Source organism: Leucopleurus acutus (assembly GCF_964270905.1).
Source record: "Leucopleurus acutus genome assembly, chromosome: 11".
Taxonomy (NCBI): domain Eukaryota; kingdom Metazoa; phylum Chordata; class Mammalia; order Artiodactyla; family Delphinidae; genus Leucopleurus; species Leucopleurus acutus.
The window spans coordinates 85042516-85066409 of NC_139152.1; the positions used below are offsets into that span (position 1 = coordinate 85042516).

The 23894-nt window shown below is 42.4% G+C and overlaps 1 long non-coding RNA gene across 1 annotated transcript; it reads right to left on the bottom strand.

Annotated features, from left to right (window-relative positions):
- Positions 1-17524: 17524 nt before the first annotated feature.
- Positions 17525-22458, bottom strand: LOC309968618. The gene is made up of 3 exons (XR_014326587.1): positions 18785-22458; positions 17987-18547; positions 17525-17813 (listed from the first exon to the last, which is right to left on the bottom strand). It is a non-coding gene; the product is annotated as an uncharacterized lncRNA (long non-coding RNA).
- Positions 22459-23894: the final 1436 nt, after the last annotated feature.

Here is a 23894-nt window from a genome sequence, read left to right on the forward strand (position 1 = left end):
GTAAATTAGGTCATAAGTAAGAATTTAAGCCAAGGTTTTCCATTAGATGCAGCCAAGTATATCCCCGGTCGTCTGATCCAGTCTGTTCCGTACCCACTGCTATTTTTAAGGGTAATGATATACTGGAATTGTTATAAGGGATCTAGCCCAATTTCCCAGTGTTATTAGGTTGATTATCCTTAGTATGATCTAATTGCTCTAACATAAGGGGGGTCTTTAAACTTAAATGACTGTAGCCTGTATGTATCCATCCCATAACTGAGGGAGAGTCCCTCATAATAAATGGGTGGTTATGATTTTTGACTGAAACTTAGCTCATCGCTCTGATTTAGCTTGAGTAACTTTTAAAGAAAATTCATATTTATGGCCAGAGTCATAGCGAGTATGATTGACTGGCTAAAAGAGGGGATCTCATCTAATGATATCAATAGTGTCCTGAATAGAACTATAGCTTCTTTCTTCGAAACTAATTTTCTAAGAACCATGTAATCAGAGCCTTGGAGAGGAGAAATCCACCAAGGTAAACCAGAAGTACTAGATGTAGATAATTGACCACAAACCCAACAATTGGATTAATTTTTATGCTCTGCATAGGGTCGTGCCCATGATAGAAAAGCATTTTATTCATAGGCAAAATGTCCAAGAAATCAAGAAAGTACTATAAATAATCATATGGGTCAGGTCCAGCACCTTGGGATAGCTGTCTACTTCTGGTGTCATCTTCTGGTCTTGGCATGGGTGTCATTTCTCCTCTGTTTGAGCATTATTTTAAGGTGAATTTGAGGTCAGCAGTCCTCTCTATAGACCAGTCCAGTGCTGGGTCCCCTCTAATGTGAGAAATATGAATCCAAGAGCCAATTTCCTTCTGTTTTTGTTTTTTTTTTTCCGCTGCACATGAGCTAGTTAAGAGTACATGATAAGGGCCCTTCCATCTAGGCTGGAGGGAGTCCTTTAAATGATGTCTTTTCCAATACACATAATCTCCTGGTTGCAGGTCATAGGGAACCTAATCTTCATCCAAAGATAAATTACCTTAAATAAAAGATAGATAAGCTTCAAAAACAAGCTTAGAATGTGTTTTTCCCAATTCAATTAAGCTTTACAATAATGCAACATAGTTACCAGGAGCCACCTAGGAAGTGAGTTTAGGCAGTAAACACCGAAATGCAAAGTCAATTAACAACACTAGAACTTAATATCCACTGAAACATTTTTTTTCTCTAAAATTAACCCTCATTTTTATCAAATAGAGCTGAATTAAGACAAATTTTTCCACAAAATATGCCTGGTTTCCATAAACTTGGTTTGACTATTTACATAAGTGTAATTGATCATAGGCTCTTTTAAATTGGCTTTCCTGGAACTTTTCATAAGGAATCTCAGATTGAACTTCAAAAGGCCTCTCAAGGCAAAGAAAGCCACGCCAAATACTTGACATCAGATTTTACCTGCAGTACCTACAGATTTGGGTGCATTCCCCTCTTCTTGAGGTCCCCAAAATATTTTGAGGTTCTTGCATTTGCCAGGAAATGACTTCCTTTATCCACCTTGTAAGAATGCTGGGAACCCTGTGAGCAAGGTATCAGGTCATTTTTCCAAGGGGCTTTATGGCTCCATAAAGTCCACCTTAGTTCTTGGAAGCTGCCTGGTCATATTTGATTTTGCGTATATTCTCAAATATATCATTCCAATCAAAGCCACGGTGACATAACCAATGTTCCCAATTATGTCTGAGAAGAACACATTCTTATTGAACTTATGCAAATAACCATATTACCATGAAAATAAGAGTGCTCACTAAGAGTTTCCAATTCTGGAGGGATCAGGTAGAGAGAAAAAGATAAAGGTTTCAGTTCTGTTTACAAAAGTATAATTTACCAAATTGGTGTAAGCTATAATTAGTTTAAAGGGAAATGTTTCCTTATATCTGGAAAACAAAGATGAAAAGCCAGTAATATTTTAGGCAAAAAGTCATAAAATTATCGTTCAGCCTTACCTAACTAATTCTTGTTGATCTTCTGATAACAGTTTTATGAAGCCATCAGAGTTTTCATTATAACTCTGTAATTTCTTATCCAGTTCAGTGGTATGATCTGAAAGTTATCAGAAACCTGTACTTGTCAAAAAGTCCTTTCTATGAATCTTCTAGAAGAGAGGCATTTTTATTAAAATAATAACTGCCTATAAATGACCAAAGACTTTCTCGGTGTCCTTCAACTACGTCAAGTACCTCTTTATCCACCACAGAATAAAACTCAGGATCGTCAACCAAAACGGGAGATCTGAGAACAAGAGAGACTTACTGAGTCGTCTGGACTTGCCAAGGAGGCAGATGGGCATAAGGGGCCCTTAGCGGTAGTATGGCTTTGGATCCTCGTAGCGTCCAGGAGAAGGAAAGAAGTCTGCTCTGGTCCCTTCGTGCTCATCAAAAGCTGTCCACTGAAAGGGAAACGCACAATGTAAGAGCTGTGGGTTTTGGTTTTATTTAGGGATCTTACTGAGGACTATAGCCTGAAGAGCAGCCTCTCAATAGCTCGGAGGGAACTGCCCCCAACAGGTAGAGGAGAAGTCAGTCTATATATGATTTTTGCCTAGGGAATACATGTAGCAAAGCATGAATCTCGGTAAAATATTACTGCTAGTCACAAGGTATAGATATCTCAGTTAATGATTTTAGAGTGTTTCTATGGAAGATGCAAGAATCTGGGTTCACTAAAATTCTTCCTGAGATATACATCAACTCTCTAAGGGGCCTGTTTTTCCAAAGCACAGAGTGCCTCATCCTGTTTTTTGTCCTGAATTCCTTTCAGGGTGAACTATTGGTCAACGACTGCAGTGGCTAATGATTTGGTACTTGTATAACTGGATGCCGAGCGACATTTTTTGTTTTACAGATGTTTTAACTTTGTTCTAAAATGGCCTGTGTTGGTCAGAGGTGCCACTCTTATTCCAGCTCTAATTCTCCAACGTTATTTAGAATCTCAGTCTTAGTTTTGGATTCCCATGAAGAGGTGAGCATTTCCTCATTTTCCCAGAACACTCCACACTCTGTTTAGCTTCTGTGCCTGTGGCTTTCTAGTTTCATCTCTCTACTTTGTATTTTTCTTCCCAAGAAAATTCAATTCTGACTGGTATTTGATATACTTTAAATACATACTTTAGTCTTGGTTTAGTGACATTAGCTTTGAGAATAGAGATGAACATGACAGGAGGCTTCCCATCAAATCAGAATTCAACTGAATGTTAACCATTCAGTTACATACTGGGCCCATGAATTTATATTTAGGTTAAATTTTAAAGAGGGATGGCATTTGTCATCACATCATGGAAGCATTTCTCACAGCGTGTTCTGTGAAACACCAGTCCTCTATGTTGACCAGCAGGAAGAAAAGAGTTCCAAAGCCAAATACATGTAGGAAACAGTGACTATTAAATTCTTCCTCTTGGAGTCTCACATTGCAAACACTAGAGTGTAATGGTCAAATATGCAAGTTCTGTAGCTAGATGGCCTGTGTTTGAAACTCAGCTACCACTTAGGAGCTCTGTCCCTCTGTTTCTTCATTTGTAAAATGGAGAATTGTATTAGTGCCTGATCACAGGATGGCTGTGAGGATTAAATATATCAATGTAAGTAAAGCACTTCACACAGTGCCAGGCACAATGTGAACATGCCCTGGTGTTGACTTTGTACCACAAAAGTATTTTAAAGTTTCTGAGAGGTCTTGCAGGGAAGACACCTTTTAACGTCACTTAAACCAGAGTTACCTAAACTTCTTTGACTATGGAACCCTTTCTTCAAAGATAATTCTTCAGACTGAATATTTATTGGGTCAGTCATTTGGGAAACACTTCTTGAAAGGCTTGTGTTTGAAAGCCAGGAGTTCAGAAAGCCAGTCGTTTCCTTCAAGGTGCTTTTCTGTGTAAGGATATGCTGCCCCCAGGTGGACAGAAAGGTCTTGGCCAGAAACTTGGAGTTGAAAGCCAAGCTCTCCACTGGTGCAGTGAAAGTGAAACACACAAACAAATGTTTTTTTTTTATAAGACATATCTTAAAATAATTTGAAAAAGAGTTATTTGTTAAAATACTGAGAGTAAAATAGATATTATCAGGGAGAGGGAACACTAAAGGGCTAAGGCTGTAAGACTCCTCCCATGAAAAGATATTGTTTTCATTTTTATATGCCCTGATTGGACCACTCCAGGCAGGCGCAACACAGGTGATCAACAAATGTTTGCAGAATAAATGATTGCCTGGTTGATTTCTCTCAACGAGGGGCAGAAAATCCAACTGAGTTGTGTCTCTCCAATCTGCTCTGTAGGGATCTTAAGCAACTGCTCCAGATCTATATAAAATGTCAGATAATGTGGCTTGGAATCTTTTGCTCTGGGATGATTCACTACACACTAATGAAGGGAAGTAAGCTAATAGCATTTAAACAAAGGCATCAACTAGAATTAAAATTCAAAGGTGCTGAACAGTTAACTAGCAAATTCAGCTAACCAGAAGAGCGAGCTCTAAAAACGTACAACCCTGTGATTAAGTTTTTCCTGAAAGAGCTATATGAGAAAGTGGATGACGGGACCAGTGGTTCTCAACAGGAGCACATCGAAGAAGTTCCTACTTTCCAAGTTCTTAAAATCATTCTTGTTCTCTTTCTCCTCCTTTTCCCCCTCCTCCCCCCTCCTCCTCTTCTTCCACATAAGTTCTTTGTTCTTTCTTTCTTTTTTTTTGTGGTACGCGGGCCTCTCACTGTTGTGGCCTCTCCTGTTGCGGAGCACAGGCTCCGGACGCGCAGGCTCAGCAGCCATGGCTCACAGACCCAGCCGCTCCGCGGCATGTGGGATCTTCCCGGACCGGGGCGTGAACCCGTGCCCCCTGCATCGGCAGGTGGACTCTCAACCACTGCGCCACCAGGGAAGCCCCCTACATAAGTTCTTCTCTTGAGCACAGTTGGGAATATAGACAAAAATGCAGTGATCTAAATGCCAACACTAGAGAGGTCTAGGATGACCGGGAGAAAACTTGGGCATTGTTTCATTAGGGACCTTTTGTTACAAGCCACACTAAATGACTTTGACTGCGTTAGGCAGAAATAAGAGACTTGTCAGAAACATCCTGGATTTCTGAGCAGCCAATGTGTAGAAGGAATGGAAGCAGAAAAGCTCAAGATTCTTCAGCAGCAGAAACTCACGGACATTCTGTCATGAACCATGAACAGTATTCCTTTTTAAGGACAGTTTCTGTGTGTTTCCAATCTCAAATTCTAGAAAGAGAAGAGTTAATTATCCAAACTGAGATCACATGTGCACTCAGTATTTTCTGTTTTCTCCTCCAGATCCATTCTCTAATCTTCTCCATCCTGTCTTGTGCCCCAGGGAAGTCGACCTGGATGGACTGAATCAAGGATCTCTTGTCTTCTGACTTCCATTTGGGTTCAGCAGATGGAAAGCACTGCAGGAGACTGGAGGGAGGTAGGCGGGAGGAGAGTAATTGGCGGTATTTGTTCTCCCAGCTCCCTCCATGCTGGGCCATGAGGCCTGGCTACCTCTCCCCACTCAAGGTCATAGCTCCTGGCAGATGTCTTTCCTTTTATGCCTAGGGCCAAGGTACTGCCTAACCTTTTTCAATTTCCTTATACCTTACCCACACTATCTAGTGTATCTAGTCCCAATATTAAACTCTTCCCCATTTGCCCAGTTTGAGTATCTCTTCTGTTTCCTGCTGGGACCTGATAGATACCAGAGACCTACCACAGAATCCACCAGGCAATTACTTAACCTCTCTGGGCTACAGTCTCATCACCTGAAAGACTGGATCAGTACCTCACAGGGCATTGGGTTAATTAACCCGATAATTATTAACCCTTCAATGGGTTAATAATACATGTAAAGCTTGGCACATAAAAACTCTCAATAAAACTAGGCTATTATTATTATTTTGTCTTTGCAGTGAGGTTATTTAAAACTATGTAAATGTGATTTAAAATGTTAGCTCTTTGGGAACTTTCACACAAGCACTTTCCAAAATTAGGAAAAATGTAGGTGTTGCCAAGTGTCTATACTTGGGGCAGGGGAAAGTGGGATCACAATGGCTTGGAGCCCTGCCCAGTGGTAGGTAAGGAGCAGGTTCTCAGTGGTTATGCATTGATTCATATTCACATCTTAGAGATGGGCTGCGAGCAGCTAATCCACCCACTAATCACCCTCCACTGCTGAATGCCATGCGAGTGGGTCTTCGGCAGAACACCACCAGCAGACACTGCCCCTTCTTCTCCACGGAGCACCACTACGTGCCGGCTCATCCTACAAGATAAAAAATATTTCCGTGAGGAAAATAAGTCTCTTTCCAGGAAAAGCTCTGGACCCAGGAACACTGCCTGGGTGGTTGGCTTACTCTCTGTAGCCCAAAGCCTTAATGTATGCGCTTAGCTTCTGTACTCCAGGTCTGTGTTATCCTAGAAAGGAAGAGACTAGTTGAGAAAGCTCTATCCTTGGGACATGGTTCCATTCATTCTAGAAGAAGAAGTTACTGCAGTCCTAGTGTTGAGGAGTGTCATTCAAGAGAGGCAGCATGGCCCAGTTGACAAAGGATGAGCTACAAAGCCAGAAAGACCTGAGTTCAAATCCTAATTCAGTAGATTCGTAGCTGGATAATCTTGGGAAAGTTACTCACCCTCTCTGGGCCAAAGGATCCTCATCGGCAAAATGGGGGATACTTTCTATTTTTGTAGGATTCTTGTGAGGATTAAGTGAGAAAAGATGTAAAGTGCCTAGCACGGTGCCTGGCACATTAAATAAATAGTGACTACCATTGGCTGGAATAATAGTCGTTTTCTACTTGTTAATTGTTAACGTCCTTGCCTTTCATGCGAAGCGACCCCCCAAAGCAACTCATAGACCCTTAGACTTTGAGTTGGAAGGGTCAACTACTTTAACATCCCCACCTTCCCAAGCCCATTCCATAGAGAACTCCAGAAAGCCAACTGGGCAGAATGTGGGGATACTTCTGAGACATCCAGTTGGCTTAAATCTAGACACATTAATAATAGTTTGCATTTAATGAGAGACACTCTGTGCCGGGCACTGCACTAAAACCGTCATAAACATGAAGTTATTTCTAAGTTAATCCTCAAAACAGTCTATGTTGTAATTCCTACCATTGCCCCTCCCCTATTTCACAGATTATGAAACTAAGGTTCAAAAGTGTTACATGACTTTCCCAAAGTCACATAAGCCCATGAGTGGACTCAGAATTTGACCCAGGCAGCCTGATCTCAGAGCCTTCGGTCCCAACCCTTATATTGTAAGGCCTTAATACCTGGCTGCAAGACACAGCAGGGCACAACCACATTCTAGGATAGCTATTTGGATTGAACTGATGAATTAACCAGCAAAGCAAGTGATCTGATTGATTTGGGCATGCTGCCTCTACCAGAGATATAAGTATAATCACTCAGAGAGCTTTTCAAAAAGTACCAATTCCTGGACCTCCCTGAAAGATTCTTATTTAATTGCTCTAGGGAGGAGTCTGGGTGTAGAAAACAATTAAAGCTCCCCAAGTCATTTTAATGGGCAGTTAGTGTTGAGAACCACTGGTGTCGACTCTCCTTGCCCTTGATGGGCACTTGATGTTACCACTTACTCTTGGAGTCCCTTAGGGATGGTCTGTCTTGACATTTAGTTCCGAATTACTCCTCATACATTAGGCAATAATACATTGTGTAAATTCTGACTTACAATACTGCTTTGCCTAGAAACATGAGAATTTCCAAGGAGAATATTTTTCTGTATTACTAAGTGTAGTCAAGTTTTCTTTGGAAAATGGCAACATCCAAATCCTTTCCTACTAATCATGTATTACAAAAAAATTGCTTTGAAACATTGCAAGGCAGCCAACCCCATTCAGTAAATTACACCATGTAACTGGCTTAGGCCTCATTAGGCTTGCCCTCTTTGGCTTTATCAAGGGAACAGCCACTTCTCTTTGCAATCCCTGATGGGAATGGATTTCTTCACTTTTCTTTGAAAGGTCAGTACATCCCCCTTTCCTGTATCCTTCATCAAGTAGTGGCAGCTCAGTCTTTTGTTATCTTCTTGTGCAGCTCCCTTGGGGATGCATTTTACTTACAAATAAGAGATGTTTGCAATTTTAGATAATCTATATTTGAAAAAGAAAGAAAACAATGTTATTTTTTTAAGATTTTTTTTTGATATGGACCATTTTTAACGTCTTTATTGAATTTGTTACAATACTGCTTCTGTTTTTTGTTTTGGTTTTTTCGCCATGAGGCATGTGGAATCTTAGCTCCCCAACCAGGGATTGAACCTGCACCCCCTGCATTGAAAGGCGAAGTCTTAACCGCTGGACCACCAGGGAAGTCCCCAGAACAATGTTATTCCGAACAAGGGTACTTCTGGTGAATCCTGTTAGTTCTCTATCCAGCATTTCCTTTCTTCTTTCCTACCAGGACATGGTTTTGTTTGGGTATCATTCCCCTCCCTTGAGCAGTCTGAGTGTGCTCAGTATTCCTTCATGCTCACTATTCCAATTGCTCCTCCAACCACATTTTATCCTTCTCCACTCTGACCTAGGGCCTGGGTGCCTGACCTGGTGATGGGCATGCATTGGTGGCATTAATGGCTCCTGGCACTGTGGCTTTCAGCAACTGGAAGACGAGTAAGGTTGGGGTATTTATTCTGTTGGCTTCATCCGTGGCTAAGTAGTTGCAGGTAGACAGCATTCCTTTATAAACAGACAAAGATCCTCTTGCTCAGCCCTCTCCATCCCATTCTCTGTGTGTACGCTCTAATAAGAGCTCCCTACTCCTCAGGCTGAGGGGCAGTAGTGGCCCTTTGTAGTTGCTAGCCCCTGGGCACTGCACCGTCCCTTGCTGAGTTCCTTCAACTTTGCCCACAACTTCATAAACAGTCACTTGATTAAATTTTCCTCACTTACCTAGTTTTAATATGTCATCTGCTTCTTGCTGGGACCCTGACTAAGACATCACGTGAGTCACATCTCCAGTTTCAGGGGCTGGATTCTGATTAGTCTAATCTAGTCACAGTATCCCATTTGCCAGCGATCCGTTCAGACAACCAGGATTGAGGCAGTCAGTGCATGGTACTCCCTTAACAAATGTTTGCGATCCAGAGATGGGCACCTATCTCACGTAGGCCAATCAGATGGGAGGTGTTTCTTATTCTGTCCAGGCTGCTGTAAGAAAACACCACAGATTGGGTAGCTTATAAACAAGAGAAGTGTATTTTTCACAGTTCTGGAGGCTGGGAAGTCTGAGATCAAGGCGCCAGAGTTCTAGTGAGAGGGTTCTGTGCAAGCCCTCTTTCTGGGTCATAGCTGGCATTTTCTAGCTGTTTCCTCACATAGTGGAAGGCGAGGTGGATCTCTGTGGGGTCTTATAGGGACACTAACCCCATTCATGAGGGCTCCACCCTCATGACCCAAGCACCTCCCAAGGGTCCCATCTCCTCATACTATCATCTCTGGGGGTGAGGGTTTCAACATACGAATTCTGGGGGGACACAAACATCCAGACCATGGCGGAAGGGAAGAACAAGGTCTTCAGCTTCTTTCAGTAACCATCCCGTGAGCATGAAGGATGTCATTGTAAAGACAAAGCACACTCATAGTGCAAAGCCAAAGTAATGTCACTGGAGCCCCAACTGTCACATCTGTGGACTTACTGTTATGGGAAATTATAAATCCTCTTATAGGTTAAGCCAGTTTTAGTCAGTTTTGCTTTGTAATTTGCTGCTGAAAGCACCACAACCGATATAGTTTATTAAGTATTTCTTTTATTTGTGTAGCAGCCATAGGGCCCATTTGATTTTACGTGTCAGTAAACATGTGAATGATTATAATAATAGTAATAACTAAGGTAATATGTACTAATAATAGCTATGTGCCAGGGTTATTCAAAGCACTCTATCTATAAATATTAATTTGGTTAATCATCACAGCAACTCTATCTGGTAGGTACTATTGTTGATCCTATTACGCTTTTTAGGATTATGCTTTTAAATGACAGACAGAAGGCACAGAGGTATAAAATACATACTTCAAGTCACCCAGCTGGTAAGCGGCCAAGCTGGATTTGAACTCAGGCAGTCAGATCCTGGGGTCTGTGCTCTTTATCACTACATTCCAGCACACTGTGGATTAGGGACAGTAGGTTTTACGCCCATATTTCAAACGGGGAAACTGGTTCAGGGAGCCAAAGAGCTAGTTACGAGAAGACTCAAGACTCACATTAGATCCAGTGCTATTTCCACTATGCAGCCTTTCCCTCCCAGTGAATTTTCCATCCAGGGTGTTTCTAATAATTTATGGAACAATCAATGCAAGTAAGAGTTCTCTACCCTCCTAAGCTGTCCTCAAGTGGAACTGGGAAGGGACTCCCTCTAGGGGCCGCTAAATATAAGGCAGCCTACAGATAACACACAGTCTTTATTCAAACTTTTATCTCACACAATCCCTAAAAGAATTCTTTAAAACCATATACCCCATATATATATATATATATATATATTTTTTTTTTTTTTTTTTTTTTTTTGCGGTACGCGGGCCTCTCACTGTTGTGGCCTCTCCCGTTGCGGAGCACAGGCTCTGGACGCACAGGCTCAGCGGCCATGGCTCACGGGCCCAGCCGCTCCGCGGCATGTGGGATCTTCCCAGACCGGGGCACGAACCCACGTCCCCTGCATCGGCAGGCGGACTCTCAACCACTGCGCCGCCAGGAAAGCCCTCCCCCCTTATATATTTTGAAGTTATTATTTTATCATACGTTGCAAAGAATATAATTCCTGGTGTATTAAAATATTGACATTTAAAATAAAACTGTAGACCATACTTCTGTAGGCATCTAATGAAATCTGAATTCCACTGCGATTTGGTACTCTTCATAATCCATTCAAAATATGTGAATAAACACTTTGCTCATAGTTAGAAAATGTGTATCTTTCTGTTTTTTAAAGAAGTCGTATTTCCATTCCATATTGCATGCAGAATTTTATCCTAATGCAGTATACTTCATTTCTTAAAGCATTTTATTGATCTTTGCAATAAAAACATGAATATAAATTAAAAGTAAGTATGTTTTTTAAAAAATCTCCGGCAACTATAAGATCCTAAGTGTTAAAATATTTCTTTTGGGTTGAGTAAAATGTACAAATATTATTAATACACAATTTATAAATAGTTAAAATCTACAAAAGTTCACTTTAATTGGAAATGCATTTATTAATTAGATAAATGAGGGGTTTTTTTCTACCTCCATTAGTTCATATAGAGCTAGTTTACTTATTGCTAGAATGAGTCAGGAACCAGTATTGATTCTATTTGTGTGTTTAAATAAATTTTGTAGTTGTAGATACTGAGAAACCTTATTGATGTAAGAAGGCAAATGAGAATATAAGGTTTATTATAGTAATGTCCCTCGATTATCTGAACACCTTCTGATTATTTGCCAAAAGTATAGAGTGATCTATCATCAGAAATTATTTTAATGAACAATCAGATGTTTATTTTCTTCATAGCCCTTATCACACAAAATATTGGGTTGGCCAAAAGGTTCGTTCAGGTTTTTTCCATAAGACGGTACGGAAAACCTTGAACGGATTTTTTGGCCAACCCAATAATTGCATTCCTCATTTTATGTCTCCCCTCCTGCCTCCTTACCCATATATCAGGATGCAGACGTCACAAAAGCAGGAAAGTGGTTTGCATTGTTTGGAATAATGTCCTGGCACATAATAGGCGTTAACAAATATTTTTTGAACAACTGACTGAGGCAACCTGGTCCCTAAGGGGAGGCAATCCTAGTGATTCTGTTAGGACAGGGGACGAGGGAAGATTGGATGTATAGGTGACTGGGTTCTCCATGAGCTCAACTGTTGAAGCTTCTTTCTTCTCCATAAGTAACCTCTTTGAAGTACTCTGTTGTTTCAGTAAAACAGAGATTCTCTTCCCATCCTCAGATGTGAAGCAGGGGCAGCTCTCTGATTCTCCTATACCTCTGGCCTCAGGTACCTTGGCAGCCCTCCCCTGTCCGCTCCTCAGTAGGTCTTCTTGATAGATCTCCCAGTAGACCATCTCCCAGATGGTCTCCCAGATAGATCTCCCAGTAGATCTCCCAGATGGCTATCTATGGTGTCCTTGGGTAATTTTAGGGTGTCTGGTATGTCCACCAAACTTTATTCATTTCTCTACTGTGTGCCACAGCTTCTAGAAGGCTCCACTGGTACCTAAACTTACATTCCCTTGCCGTTTGAAGGTCTACAAGTTGCATTGTCATATCTGAGTTTTATTCTTACCCTGGCTTTGTGAGGTGGACAGGACTGGTTTTATCATCCTTAATTTAAAGATGAGGAAACTGAAGCCCAGGGAGGTGGAGAAACATGCTCAATATCACATCATTAGAAGATGGCTGAGTATGGGTTTGAACGCCTAGTCTAGAAGCAGTATAGAGTTAAAGTTAAATCTAGTCCGCTTTAGCAATTTACTAATGGGACTGCAGTACTAGGAAAGTAACTTAGCTTCTCTGAACTTCAGTTGAGAAGATTAATGTATTTACAGCTTTACCACTCACAAGTACATTGCCTTCCCTGCCATGCGGTACATGGGCCTCTCACTGTTGTGGCCTCTCCCGTTGCGGAGCACAGGCTCCAGACGCGCAGGCTCAGCGGCCATGGCTCACGGGCCCGGCCGCTCCACGGCATGTGGGATCTTCCCGGACCGGGGCATGAACCTGTGTCCCCTGCATCGGCAGGCAGACTCTCAACCACTGCGCCACCAGGGAAGCCCTGTCCCCATTTTAAAGATGAAAAACTGAGGCATAGCATAGAAGAGTAGTATAGCCTCAAATAGTATGGGCTTTGGAGTCAAGCCACCTGAGCTCAAGTCCTGTCTTTGTCACTAACTAGCTAAGTCACCTTGGGCAAGTTACTTAAAACCTGCCTGGCACAAGGTAAAAGTCAATATATGTCAAATAATGTTATTAGGCAACTTGTCCAAGGCCACAAACAAACAATGGCAGTGCTAGGGTTCAAAGCTAGTCAGTTTGATTCCAGAGATTATACTTTGAACCATGATACTATGTTATCTTTAGAGCCAGAAATTTGGAAGGCGATAGGAAGGTAAATACGAGAGAGAGAGAAAGAAAGAAAAGTTTCACGGGGTGTGTGTTTGAGAGATATTAAGTACAGGAGAGAGAAAGGAGAGAAGTTTGTGGAGTATCAGGGTATTTTGTTGTAAGGAAAGAAACAGTTTCCTTTAGATGCCCTTTCCAAAGACTCCAGTAAGGAATTAAATTGCTCAACAGTTCTTCTTTACCACCAGTATGATGTTTCTTTAGAAAGCAATACTGTGATAAGATAGGCCATAAGGCAGTGCAGCTCTATTTGGGTTAAAATTTCTGAAAGAATTCCAGCAGTTCACTCTGAATAGGGCCTCATATGTGGAGCTTTGGAGATAAGGGGCAGCAATTACTAGGGCAGATGCCAGTGTGTGTTCCACCAGCAGCAATGGGACCTGCGTATTATGGATACACATTCTATCCTGGGAAATGATCAACCGGCCAATCAAGATTTCTACCCGGTAAGTGTGTCGAGGCAGAAGCCATGCTCCTTCTCTGTTCCTATGTACTTCCATCTCAGTGCCACACTAACGAAACCCACTCTTCCCTCTGGCAAACTGCACCCAGGGAGCCCTGCCTCCCCTTCCAAGGTAGCTAGGTCCCTGCCCACATTCTTGGCCTGGAGAAGAGAGATGGTCTCCTTTTTTCAGCTGGTGCTAGGTGTGACTTATGGCTACTTGCTGGGTGAAAATGAATAGGCTCTGCACTGGCCTGTAGCCTTAATACCTTCCATCAACTAGCTCTACCTTTCGCCTGTAGTTCCAACAGCAACACCAGCGCCAGCAATCATATCTAACACGTGCTGAACAAATGACTACATTTGCTTGCTGAAGCCAAATATGTGTGCTGTAGAGTGTTACCTCCCTTTATCTCAGAGGAATGCTGTGCTGCAGGATGTCTATGGTCTCCTTCCCGTGTCCAGATTCTGTAAATGTATTGTATACTATACGGTCCTTTATGGTTCCTCTACAAGATGTTGTTGCTATTATTATTAATAGTTAAAACGAGGGCTAACATTTCTTAGACACCATATGCCATTGTGTTAAGTACTTAATATGTATTAGCTTATTTAATTGCTTAAAAAAACCCTGTGAGCTATGTATATATGATTATCCTCAATTTGCAAATGAGGAAAACCAAAGTTTAGCAAGATTAAATAAATTTCTCAAGGTTACACAGCTGGTTGTGAAAGAGCCAGGATGAAATCTCAGCCTGTCTGACTACAGGCTACCAACTCTACTATGTGGAATTTTTCCTTCCCAGGTACTCATGAACAAGAGAGTTCAATTTCCCTTTATCTGTACGTCTGGGGTTAGCGTTTGTGCCGTACATACACATTGGCCTAAATCCACGTTCACATTTCCAGCCTTATTATTAGGAAAGATAGGGGTCTGCCTACATGACAGATTCCTGCATGCCAGGGACAATAATTGTATTTATTCTCAGTGCAGATGAGAAGCCTGCATGGAGTCCCATTTTAGAACTCTGGAGAGTGTAAATTGTAAGCTCTGGAATGAATTTCAGACAAACAGGGTGATAGTGGTCCAAACTGTGTCCATGCTTGGTTGCCAGATGGTGGCGGTTGTCGAGAGCTTATATTTTCCCTGGAATCCAAGCAAATTTAAGAAAGAGAAATGAAGACATCTGAGTAAAGCGAGATCAATTACGTCATAGAACAAGGTTTAAGGATGGCGATTGTGGAAGAAAATATAGAAGCTCATATGCGCATCACATAGCACCACCATAGTCATCACTGAAACACTACATTCCTCTCTTACTTTGGGTTCTCCCAGAAGAAGAACCCGAGAAAAGGATTCTAGTGCAAATAGTTTATTTAGGAACTGAAGATAGAACATTAGGAAAGAGAGATGGGGAAGGAAAGGCAATCATTAAAGGGAGTGTTATCGAGCAGCTCTTACTGTGGGCGACTGAGCTTAACCTCACTGAAGAAACTCTGAGAGCCAGTGTATATATACATTTAAAAAAATCCTCTACCAACCCTTATTGGTCATTGGTAGAAGACTGATGGAGGGTTATTAATTTCTAGGCATTTTTGTTCTACCATAGGGCAGGCAAAGTGCCTTAGAATCCAGTTAAAACTTTCAGGAAAAGAAATGCAGGAGCTGGCTGGGAGTCAGCCTTCCTGCACTGAAGTGGGTCGGGCACAGGGATATGGGTGGATCACTGAGAGTGTCTACGCAATTTTGATTTCAGAGGGCAAGAGAAACATAGTAGCTAACACTTCTTAATGATTAGCATCAATGATCACAGCCACTGTATAAAGTGGGCACTATTGTTGTCATTTTGTAATTAACGAAAGGTACAGAGACGTAACATAATTGCTCGTATGTAAATAGCTGGTAAATGGTAAAGCCAGGAGTTGAATCCAGTGGGTCTGACTCTAAAACCCATTATCTTATTGCATCTAAGTAGGCAGACTGTAGCTTCAGGCTCCTTAATCAATTCCCATTTCTCTAGCGCCATCCCTCTTGCTTATGCTGGGTATTTTTATCCAGAAAAAAAAAAATCCAAGTTGCTGCCAACAGTTTTCTATTGCCCCTTGATTAGCATTTTTCTAGGCAGCGTCACTGATAATTAATGCTGCCACTTAGCACTCTCCGAAACTCTTTAGAGGTTTACCCATGAGGCATTTCCTGCTGTATTCCCATCTTACTGATGAGGAAACAGAAGCACAAGGTGGTAATAATTTGCTTGAGGCCGTATATTCAGTGAATGGGAAAACCCAAGTTTCAAACTGACCTGACTCCCTTGCTTAACCACTATGTTCTGCTGTCTTCTTAGTCAGAAAGATTTACAAGAACAAAGTTTTGAGTAGGCTGTGGCACTTGGCAATTCCAGGAACTACCTTTAAAAAGAGACAAAGTTAGTGAGTATAGCCAATCCAAGGAAATGGTATCTCTACTCAGTTTTGATTCAGAAAGTATGAACAAGGAAATACAATGATATGCCTCTGGGCGAACTTGTGTATTTCTGAGCTCTTGTTTTAAGGCATCAATAGATAGGCTGGGGGCTTCCGTGGTGGCGCAGTGGTTGAGAGTCCGCCTGCTGATGCAGGGGACGCGGGTTCGTGCCCCGGTCTGGGAAGATCCCACATGCCGCGGAGCGGCTGGGCCCATGAACCATGGCCGCTGGGCCTGCGTGTCCGGAGCCCGTGCTCTGCGACGGGAGAGGCAACAACAGTGAGAGGCCCGCGTACCACAAAAAAAAAAAAAAAAAAAAAAAAAAATAGATAGGCTGACACTGAACTTAGAAATGTCATATTCATGTAAATTTCCAGCTGGGACAAAGCACCCTTAGCCTTGGGAGCAGGTTTGGATTCTAGACAGAGGATCCTTGTTTCCAAGGACTAAAAGGGAGAGATGTGTCAGTAATTGACATCTTCGTGTACTTGTTTTTTCTTATTCCAGTGGTATTTGTTTCTACAGAAAACATTGAAGTAAAGAAAATAAAATCAACCGAAAGAGTTGAAATTTTGTCTTTAATTGCACCATCTTTTTCTTTTCTTAAAACCACTATATAAGGTGAAGAATGAGAGCAGTCTCTGACCCCCATCCCAGCCTCAGAAGTAACCACTGTCAACATTCTGGTGCTCACGAGTCTTTGTTTTTTCCTCTGTGATCGTAAAAATATACCTATAAACTAAGTACATACATGTACACCACTGACAGCCTTTTTTAAAAAAAATGAAAATGTGATCACGCTTTTTTTTTCACTTCACCGTATCTCCTAGACTTCCCTGATAGTCAGTATTTACAGATTTACCTCATTTTATTTTGAGCCCCTGCACAGTGCTCCAGTATATAGATTATAGTTTATCTAAACAATCTGTTATCGATGGACATTTGGCTTGTTTCAAAGTATTTATTGATACAAAAAGCGCTACAGAAATCACCTTGGTGTATTTTTTTACATCGCCCAATTCATGGTTTTTTTAGAGCATTTAGCACTTGCCTGAAGGTGGGATTTCCACCCCCTTTGAACCACCCAGATAAAGCTTAACTGAATATTTTCTTTTCAGAGTCCTAGACTCCCTTCCACAAATACGTCCTGCTTCTGATTCTAGTTTAGATGCCCACAACCAGTAGCAGTAATTTAAATTATAAATCCCTAAAGGCAAGAGTGTGTCTGCATTCCCATTCTGACACCCAACGGGGAAGAAAATCCAGTGGGCATCTTCCCTCCTCCCTCCTCCCTTGTCTCTCCCCGCCCCCCTCAACCTGGTCATAGGTCCAGCCTTCCACCCTGATCACTGTCTCCGGGGCCAGCCCTGAGTACTTTTGGGGTTCGCAGAGATCAAAACCTTAGAAGATGCTGCTCAGTTGATCTGAAATATGCTTCCCGTGCTTCCTGCCACCCACCGACCCCACACACACAAAGAAAGCTGCGGCTCCTTGAACAAAGGTTATATCTGTGGAAAGCTTCTTCAGTCTTGGATGAACAGGAAGGCTTTTTCTCCCTGAGCTCTGCCTCTACACTTAGAATGGAAGCCAGCAGAGAAGGCCAGTCTGAAGCAGAAGGATCTCACGTTCTCTTCCCACCTTCCAACAAAAGGCAAGCACCCCCAGACCTCAACCCCCAGCTGGGCCCTGGTAACCAGGCCTCCCTCTCAGTTCTTTCTACAGGACCTGGGGATCGCGGGATCTGGAAAGAGAGGAGGTGGGCATGAGGCAATCACCCAGTGGTTGGCGAAATGGGGACACTGGGACGAAAGACTAATACGGGTGAGGGAATTCCACACCTGGCCACCCCACCCCACAAAGAGCCGTGTTAAGAGGGATGGGGTGTGGAGGGGAAAACGGAGGGACTGAGCTTACCTGGGAAAGCTCAGCGTCCTGGGAAATCTCAGCTCCACTGCACAGAGAGGCTTCCAGAACATCTCTCCCCCTTCCCTCACTTTGAAGGGAAGGGGTACCCTGATGACTTGGGCAGCCTTTGACAAGGCAGCCGCCCTCGGGGGGTAAAAGCAAGGTCACCTTCGCCCTGTCGTCTCCTGGGTCCTGCGGCCGCCTTTTCCCCTCTGTCATCTCCCTGGGTGCTGCCTCTCGGGCGCGGAAGCTGAGCTCCCAGCGCTGCAGACCTCGGTACTCATGGGGCGCCCCTTCTTGGCTCTCTGGTTCTGACCCTTCGAAGGGCACTTAGCTCAAGGCGGGACTCCAGGCTCCCAGAAGTCACCGGCGGTGGTGGGGACAGCAGAGCAAGAGAGGGCCGATTCCGGAGCCACAGTCCTCCGGGTGGAACTGGAGACTGCCCCGGGCTGGGAGGACAGAGGGACCTGGAAGCGGCAGCTCTCCGTGGTGCTGCCCGACTTCAACGCGCGGATACTTGAGGCCAACAGCAGCCTGCCCATCTTCCGCTAAAACGGATGGAGTCCGGGGCTGTGGTACCGGAAATGGTTTTAATTAACCCGCCTGCAAGCGGGCTAATTAATTGAAGTCTGCGTGCCGCGTTTCCGCACCCTCCCAACCGTGTGTCAATTGCCAGGGCGGATCTGAAAGTTTCTTTTCACTTCCCCCCTCAGTGCTATCTCCCCTTGTGAACTAAAACGATGTGGACGCTTCCCACCCTCTCACCCTGCTTCCTCCTCGAAGCAATTCCGCCTCGGGCACCCTTACCAGCCCTGCGTCTCGGTGCAGGCGGAAAAGCGGAGGGTGAGGGCTGCGTAGCCACGTGGTCGTTTCCTGCTTTACTCGCCATCCCCAAGCCGCCAACCTGGTCCTGGAAGCTGCAGGGTGGAATGAGTCTGGGATGGCTTAAAACCCACGGCCCTGGTCTGTGTGTCGGGGGATGCAACTTTAATTTCACCAAATAGAAATTAGATCTTTGGATCGGTGAGGTTTGAACCCCTTAAAAATGGAGCGTGTGTTTTGGTTCCGTCCGAGCTGAATCTGAGCCAGGACTAAAACACGGGAAGTGCTCCCTTTTAGTTCGTCGAGCTCCTGGGAGGGAAGAGAAAAGGAGGTTTGGAAATGGGGTGGTGCAAAGGTGGAAACATACCAGCTAAACCAACTTCCGCGTTGTCCTCGCAGTAATCATTTTAATGCGCCTGGTCCCGGGCTGAGCAGGAAGTACACAGACAAATAAATACTTGTTGAATAAAACCCGAAAAGTGTGATAAATTGCGTTTTAAAGTTTTGTATATTGGTTGATTCTCTCTTCCCTCTGTCAAAGTATACAGCCGATGGCAGATTTTGGAGACATTTATTCTCATCTTTTATGAGGATGCTTTCTTACAACGTCCGCATCTTTGAGGGACTAATTCATTCTCTTCTATTTTGCAAGAATTGTTATTTCCATTTGGCCCTCTACATTGGCTGTTTCTCGGGTCGGCTTTGGAGCAAAATGTTCAGAGCGGGAGATGGCTTGACCATAGTACCAACTACTATTATTTTAAAAATTGGTCTCTACTTCCTGCCCCTGGAAAGACAAAAAGCCTGCCAACTCCCATGTCCCAAGGCGACCTTAAAATTGGGCAGCAAAGTGAAGGTAGGTTTTCTTGTGTTGGTTCCTCAGTAAAACAACATATCTAGAGAATGATGATTTTCAAGACAATTTCGTTTATGTTAACCATGTCACAGAATGAGCACAACGTGATATTCCCAGCAGAAAAGAGTGGCATTAGCAGCAGAGTGAATGCTGGCCTTTTGGAGGTCATGGTTTAAAAGAGTGCTGGTAATGCCATAGGTCCGGAAGGAAAAAGAGAACACACAAAGGTGTGGGAATGTCAGAAATGGGATTAAAGGAGTGAAGGTCTATTGCGAGCTTTAAACAGGAAATTTCCATCTCAATCTCCAAAGTTATCTTTTTCAAGATATAGTTTTAGCTTCAAGTTGATGCACATTTCATTATTTTATTGCTCACAGCTTTAATGTATATAGTATGTACAGCTGGATTGTGTTGAAAGGTTTAAATTCTGCTTTAGTCAAACTCCTTTCTCAAGTGTAAGCCAAAGAGTCTTTATGTAGGGCACGTCCACAATCATCCATCTCTTTGGAATGATGGGTCAATTGGGATCATTTTGCTGGACCCAAACAACCATAATAATAATAACCAGTTCTTATGGGAGTTCATTTGTGCTTTATGCCAGCATAATAAACATTTAAAATTGTTAGAATGTTACTGAAAGTGGTTGAGAGGCATATATAAACAAAATATGTTGTTTGATTTTTGTGACAATCTTATAAGGTAGGCATTTCTCTTCCCCATTTTACAGAGGAGGAAATTGAGACTCAGGGAGATTAAGAATCTGTCCAAGTAGGTTCAACTTGATGGAAAAACTGGCACTTGAATTGGGGTCGCCAGAGCAGTGCTACTGAAAGATTCTACATCTTCCGGTCTCAAATAGTATCATGTGGGAGTGCACCACTAACGAAAACACGATACCCAACTTTCATTTGTATAAAGTGCAAAACACTGGACGTTGTCACCAAGGGGACCGCATCACACTTGTCCACTTTGCCTTTCCAATATTCAGCCAAAATTTATTCAGAGTCTGTAATGAGGAAGACTACCATCAGAGTCATGCCTCTTGATCTTTGTACTTACTCCTTCTAGACTCTTTACCCCTCCTTACTTTTGCTCAGTAAAAGGATAGACTTCGGGCTTTTCCATCCTCTTCCAGGCCAGTAATTTCCATGCTGGGTGTGGGTACTGTCCGCGGTGCTGAGAAACGCGGCTTAGGGAGGCGCGGATAGTCTATTCCTCTCCCTCCTCTCCTGCCTCAGGCACGTTCTAGCTCTCTTACCTGGTACTTCACTGTCATAAAACCGCTCTTTTATAATCCCAGCCTGCCCTTTGCGCTGGGAAGCGATTTTTTCTCCCTTGCGCCAGGACATTCTGGGAATGGAAAGTTTGGGAAAGGTTCTGTTTCCTCCTTCCTCACTCGGAAATTTGATTTTTTTTGTGTGCCAATTTTAGATAGTTAATTTTTATTCTGTTTAAGGGGCAAAATTCTTGTCCATAAATATAGTTCTGCAAAGATCATCTATTTCTTTTTTTAAAAACATCTTCACTGGAGTATAATTGCTTTACAATGGTGTGTTCGTTTCTGCTGGAAATTTGATTTTTTGTTAGGCCAAAGAAACAGAGCTCATTGGGCTCCACAGCTTTAGGGCTGGCGGCGTGAGGAGTATTTGGACACTGGAGGAGATTGAAAGCCTTCCTAGGCCAACAGTTACCCTTTGCAAGTAATGCTGTTGTCCCAGGCTGATCCTCTACTTCTGGGTGGTGCCAATGGCTGGAGGCTTTCTAAGAAACAGATTTAAAACATGTTCTCCTTCAAATATGTTCTCTGTGCCTTCGTTGGCAGAGACCTTAACTCAGCCCCAACTCATCTTTTATAAAATCTCTTAGAGGTCAAAGGAATGGTGTGTGTGTGTGTGTGTGTGTGTGTGATAGGATGAGTGACTTTTCAAAGAAACCCAAGGGCTGCAATTTTGAAAACAGAGACATAAGGGAGAAACTCAAAAACACAAAGGAATATACATTCCTGATCAATTCTTTCGAAGTCCAAACTCCACTCTCCCCTGCCAACTCACAAGGAATAGTGGAAATCAGCCTTTTGCAAGCACTCTCTCCATTTGAAATGTCATTGCAGAAAAGGACAGGAAGCAGCTGACATTTCTTTGAGAATCTTTAGGAATAAAGAGGCCTCAGAGAAGACTAAGTTTATTTCTTCTTTAACAGATATTCCTTAATTTGCTTCTGGGAAGAATAAACCATAGACATCCAAAGTATGCACTAATTTTAATAACCTCCATGAAAGAGACGGATCCACTTACTCTCATTGGGCATCACCCACCTCCTAAGAATGATCTGAGGAAAAATACAGACTGCAGTTCAAGCCAATCACCATTCACCTTTCATCCATTTCGACAAACCTGAAAATGAGCAGGTACTATGCTTCCTGCAGTATCATCTCCTTCTTCTGGAAGACTTAAGTCCATCTCTCAGAGAAGCACATCTTCTTGTCTCTTTATTTTTCATAAATGTTCTATTATTTAGAGATTGTTGTCATAAAAGAAACAATGTGCAAGAAATATACAAAACAAATATTGTTAAAGAGTACCCTGAACAATTATGAATAATGTTATAGAGGAGAGTTGTATATACCCTGGAGGGCTAGAATCCATCTTCTCCGCAATTTCTTATCACTCTGAGCTTATTCTTTAAAGCAGCGGTCCCCAAACTTTTTGGCACCGGGACCGGCTTCGTGGAAGACAATTTTTCCACGGATGGGGGCGGGGAGCGGGGTGGGGAGGGAGGAGGGTTCAGGCGGTAATGCAAGTGATGGAGAGCGATGCCGGGCGGCAGATGAAGCTTCGCTCGCTCGCCTGCCACTCACCTCCTGCTGTGCGGCCCGGTTCCTAACAGGCCGAGTATCGGTCCTCGGCCCAGGGTTGGGGACCCCTGCTTTAAAGGAACTGTGCTTACTACAGGTGAGAAGGTAAATTGTGCCTTGAAGCTAGCGAAGTTGCAAGATTACAAATGAGGAGAAAATTCAAGGCACAGAAACTACTAGGTTCATTTATAGCATGTATCAAGCCTACCACTGTTTATGGTTTTTGAAACTGAACAGGAAAGCTATTAAAAAGCAGTGACTGTGTGTGGAGGTGCAGACTCCATTGAGAAGAGAAAGGTTTGATCACATTTCTTTCTTTTTCTTTTGAAAAGTTCATTTTTTACTAAGCTTTCTTCTTTTGTCTGCTCTGTGCTTTTTTTGCAATTATTAGGCAAGTCACTCATTGCTTTCTGACCATTTCAGTCCCACTGTGGATAACTAAGAAGTTTCACTGATGCAATTTTGTCCCCTTTATTAATTGACATTTATTAAGCACTACCATATGTCAGTTGTTGAAGCAGTATAAATACAAACTATCTAGCCATAACCTAGCCTATACAAGGGATAATATCTTTCTTAAAAAAAAAAAAATCATAGCTTAGACTAAGATGCAAAACTTTCAATAGCTTTTGAAAGGGAAAATTGCAAGTTTAGTTGTTTCTCAATTTTTTCTTGCAAAATAGTTTATTTGTGAGAGACAATCTTCACTACACTCCCTGTGATTCAACTCAGAAAATTTTTTAAAAGATTTTGAGCACCTACCATGTGCTACATGCTGAGGCTTTCAGAGGTGAAGAAGATGATCAACGCTGTTGTATTTATGAAGCTGATACTTTAGTGGTGGGTTCTTCGAAGCACAACTAAATGATATAACTTAGAAATCTAGAATTAAAATCTAGTTTCCTCCTTTCAAAAACTCAGTGAACACTAATGCTACACAGTTTTAATATTCTTCCATATATTTCTTTTGTTTGGACACACCAAGATTAGCTGTCAGTAAAACATTAATATTGTTTCTTTTAAAACTGCTCGCTTATTATATATTAAATAGATAGTAATACTAACACATGTAAATATATTGAATTCCATCACTATAGCTTTTATATCCAGATAAAAAGTACTGAGTAACACATGAAAATTTCAGAGACTATATCTTCCATTCAGTGTGTAACTTCTTCCTGCCAAAATTACAACCTAAACCTAAGCTTTGACTTAGAACACACTAAATTATCTTCAGTAGGACTAAAAATCACTATAAAATAAAATTTCCAGTCTAAAATACTATACAATATTTCAGTTCCAGAGTCAAGAAATTTTCTAATTTGCATTTAATGTGAAGAAACATTTATCAAAATAGTCCCTTTGCAGAGTATTTGGGCACTAAA